The 4,629-nt window shown below is 37.7% G+C and overlaps 1 pseudogene across 1 annotated transcript; it reads right to left on the reverse strand.

The window, feature by feature from the left end:
* Positions 1–2,038: 2,038 nt before the first annotated feature.
* On the reverse strand, positions 2,039–2,409 carry LOC309810753 (cAMP-regulated phosphoprotein 19-like; annotated as a pseudogene). The gene has a single exon. The product of its transcript is annotated as a cAMP-regulated phosphoprotein 19-like (transcript).
* Positions 2,410–4,629: the final 2,220 nt, after the last annotated feature.

Here is a 4,629-nt window from a genome sequence, read left to right on the forward strand (position 1 = left end):
GATACCACAGAAATTCTACTCTGGAATATTTGAAAATTCTTAAATTGATCCTATAATTATTATACATAACGTGGAATAACCTACCTGCTCCCATTATAAATCTATTTGTATATAACTGATACTTATAATAACGAATTAGCACATTACTGATTTTGTTGTTTTCTGCCTTTTGGGGTGGTTTAAGCAGGAAGACAACCAGCAAGTTTTCCTCAGAGTGCTAGACAGCTTTAAGTGCAGATGCTGTGTTCAAGGCACCATCTGTGATGATTTGGGGTCATAGGAAAGCACATATACAAATGAAGCCAAGATCCAGAAAAGATGCCTGGATCCAAAAGAGGGGAGGCCCTTTGCAAGTCAAAGATGAAGAAAAAAAAGAAATACTGTCTTCTTAGGCTCTACCGATCCTCATAGTCAGGCTACAGCATCACAACAACGTATGGGAAGAGCTCCTAAAAAAGAGCAGTAAGTTTGTCCCAGTGGTCTGTTAATTAAAGTTCTTGTTAACCAGATAAACCACAAGAAAAAATAAATTTATATTTTATTAAAGTGACATCTATAAAAGCAAAATATCTAAATATTTAATATGAATATGTTCCACCTATCATGTATATTACTCTAATTGTCAAAAACCTAATTCACTTAGCTCAGTATAATCACTTGAAATTCAGCTCATCTTGATACAGGTTCCTGGGCCAGCCTTCTCAAGTATTTGTTTAATTATAAAGTTCCTTTTACTTAAAAATTTGTCAAATATTAATAATAGTGTAAGATTAAGAGTGGTTAATTAACAACTGAGAAATTATAAGGAAAATATCATTAGTGTGTTATAATATGCAGCATTCAGCAGCACAAATTTCAAGAGTAAGGATATAGACTCCTGTGCTTCTGAATAGACTGAACAGCATAGCCCAACATGGTTTGAGTCAAAGAATCAGGAAAAAAAGGAGGGAGGGGCCACAGGAGGCAAAGTATTTTATTCTAGCGTCCCGAAGTAAAAAGTTTCTACATTTAAAAAGTTTATGTAAGTTACATGAATTGTAATTTTCATAAAAATCAAAATGAAATGTTCTGTGTAGGACAAAAGATATGCCTAAACAACATATCATATTTGTACAAGGTGACATGAATGTCATGGATATTAGTAATGAATGAAAAAGCTTAAGTCTATGGCAGACTGAGCAAAGATTTCAGTTTGGTATTCTATAACCACAAGACTGTAAACTACTCTTACTATACAAAAGCTCTAATGACATAGAGAATTTTGTGTAGGAACTCTTGTGCTTCTGGTTGGTACATCATCTACTCTTTGATATGTGAAATTAATACAGACATTTGTGAGAAGTTGTACAAAACTATCGTGTTTACAAAAATGGCACAAAAGTGAATTCAGCAGTTGATGCACATGCACACTTCAGTCACATCTTCAACAGCAAAAGGTATTGAAACGCTGTAGAACTGAATAAGAACGCTAGCTTCTATGGCAGCTGTCAAGCATTAGAGTCACCTAAGTTACACCAGAATGGGCAAATATTGCCCAAGTAAAATTCTATTGTTAAAGCTGAAACAGATTTAAGGCCACTCAAGTTCAAGCACAGAGATACAAATCTTTTGGAGCCCCATCTATCTGTGTTTGAAATTTGTGACCTTTCTTCTGACTTGTGGTCTTAAAATTTTGTTTTACAAAATCTGAAAATACAGAAGAAATCAGTACTACAGAGGTTATATTAAATAAGAGTAAAATACAAAGCTATGATTAAGATGAATTAAAGAAAGCCAAAATGTTAAAATTGTAAAACTTACTTGTTACTTGTTGGGACTGTCCTACACTAGAAGTTAGGTATTATATACAGTTATTTTCAAGTAGATTACTTCATGTTTCTCTAACATGTTCTTTTCATCAGTATACTGTTAAACTAATCCAATACCGTACACATGTATACTACTTTACAATAGCAGCACACACTACTGCTACCTGCAAAGCTGTCACTCTCAAATGACTTAGTGATTGAAGGGAAATAAAAAGTGGAGAAGGAACGTGTTAAGGAGAAATAATGGGAATTAGAAGATTCATGCAGTTCAGCTCTTTCAACCAGCCAGCCAGCTTGCTAGCAGCAAGAGATAGTTTCCGTTGAGGATGGACCTCTGGAGTGGGAATGTGGTCACAGTGACCTTTGTCTTCTCTGGGGCTGCAGTAGGAAGTTGCTTGTTCTTCATTTTTGCTTTAGCCATGTTGTAATCCCCAGAATCAAAATATTTTTGCCCTTTCTGCAATCATTTCCTTAAGAAATCTGAACCTCCAGGCTTTTGTCCCAGAAGATACCTTGCTTTTAATTTTGCTTCTTCAGCTTTCTCTGGACTAGTCACTTTATGTTCCATTTCCTTCTGTTCCTTTGTGCAGGCTGCCTCAGGGACTTCTGTGGATATACTGCTCTCTCTTACCCCGCTTCTCCACTATGGGGTTTGATTAACTTTAGAGATATAGTTCTCGCATGAAGATAAAAGTGGAGGATCAGCCATATTATTCTAGTTTAGGGTTGCAAGGAAAACTGGATTAGAGAAGGTGGTTTGTACTGGAGATGGAAATAAGGCTCTCTACACAACACTCCCCTGGAACTGAACTGACTTAACCTCTGGGATGGTTAATTTCATGTGTCAACTTGACTGGACCATGGGGTGCCCAGATATTTGGTCAAACATTATTCTGGGTGTGTCTATGAGTGTATTTTTAAGGGATTAATATTTGAATCAGTAGACTGAGTAAAGCAGTCTCCCTCCCTAATGCTCTTGGCCCTCATCTAATCCACTGAAGGCCTAAGTAGAATAAAAGACTGAGTAAGAAAGATTTCTTTCTTTTAGATTTACTGTCTTTGAGCTAGGACATAGGTCTTTTCCTGCCTTTGAACTCAGACTCAGGCTGGAACTTACATCGATGACTCTCCTAAGTCTCTGCTTGCTGACTACATATCTTGGGACTTATCAGCCTCCATAACTGTGTAAGCCAATTCCTTATAATGAACCTCTTTCTATTGTACATTATTATATGATACATGCTGTATATACCATGTAATAATATATATTATTATATATTTTATCAATCAGTCTGTCTATTGGTTCTTTTTCTCTGGAGACCATGACTGATACAACCTCCCAACTGCAGGTGGGGCAGCTGAAGAGTTTTGTCTGGTCTGCCTCTGCATGGTAGGAAGGAAGTAGAGCAAGAGCAGTGATAAGTCGTCCTCAGACTGTGGGGATCAGAGAGTGAGAAGCAACCCAGGAAAATGGTAAAAGTTCCCTCACCAATGGTAAAAGTTCCCTCACCAACATCCTTCAAGAGGGTGGGAAAATTGGACATAGGAACCAACATGAGGGCTCAGAGGGAACCTGAGGAGAGGAATTCCATATACCAATTGGTGGTACTGAGGATTAGAAACCACAAATTGTGAGACCTTAGATATTGTCTCAAAACAGAAGCTGGCCTGAGCTAACTCTAATGAGAAAAGCTTATTGGGGCTGGATTCAGCCAGTAAACCAAGAAAGATACCATTTTAAGGTACATTAATAAACCCCAGAAGTATTCTCAGTTGTTTGCCCTGCATGGACAAATGAAGAGTATGTAAATATATCTTAAAAGCATAAATTCATAAGCTCTCAAAAGTTACAAAGAACATTAGTGACATACAAAATGGCTTTTGATTCAGTTAAATTTGATTCCATTACACATAGTAAAAGCCTGCCTCATTGTGATAGATTGAGTCTGTATCAGGAAAGTTCAGATTATTGGTGATTTTGTGTAAGGGCAGCCTTGAATATGTCTGGCCTTTTCTCTGTTGGAAATAATTAGATAGCCAAGAATTACTGCCGAGGACATTTGGTTTATGGATGGGATATTTCTTAATGAAGGTGATAATAACAATAACAAGAGCATCCATATTTTTACTATCTTTTTTTAAAAAATTAATTAATTTATTTTTGGCTGCGTTGGGTCTTTGTTGCTGCATGTGGGCTTTCTTTTTTAGTTGCAGTGAGTGGGGCCTACTCTTTGTTGTGGTGCGCAGCTTCTCATTGCGGTGGCTTCTCTTGTTTTGGAGCACAGGCTCTAAGTATGCGGGCTTCAGTAGTTTTGGCACGTGCGCTCAGTACTTGTGGCTCGTGGGCTCTAAAATGCAGGCTTAGTAGTTGTGGCCCATGGGCTTAGTTGCTCCACGGCATGTGGGATCTTCCCGGACCAGGGCTCGAACCCGTGTCCCTTGCATTGGCAGGTGGATTCTTAACCACTGTGCCACCAGGGAAGCCCAAAGCATCCCTATTTTTGTTTCTAGTTCTGAGAAGTTCATTAAGTAGTGCTAAAGGTTTCAAATGGTCTTGTATTTCAAAGCACTCTCTCTGTGCCTCTTTGCCTTACCTTACAGTAGCCCTTCTACCTGAATGCGTTTTTTTTTAATTATTGCAGTTTTACTTATCATGACCTGACCTTCCCCAAATATCCATTAAACACCTATGAAAATATAATTAATGTAATTATTTAATTCAGGGAAATCTGTGCTCCTATCAAGTGCAAAGCCCTATGCCAGTTTTTAGAGATGCAAATGTTCTACACAGTCCCTTCCCTCAAATTGCTCCTAATCTAAC

Source organism: Mesoplodon mirus (assembly GCF_964341445.2).
Source record: "Mesoplodon mirus genome assembly, chromosome: 9".
Classification (NCBI taxonomy): Eukaryota; Metazoa; Chordata; class Mammalia; order Artiodactyla; family Ziphiidae; genus Mesoplodon; species Mesoplodon mirus.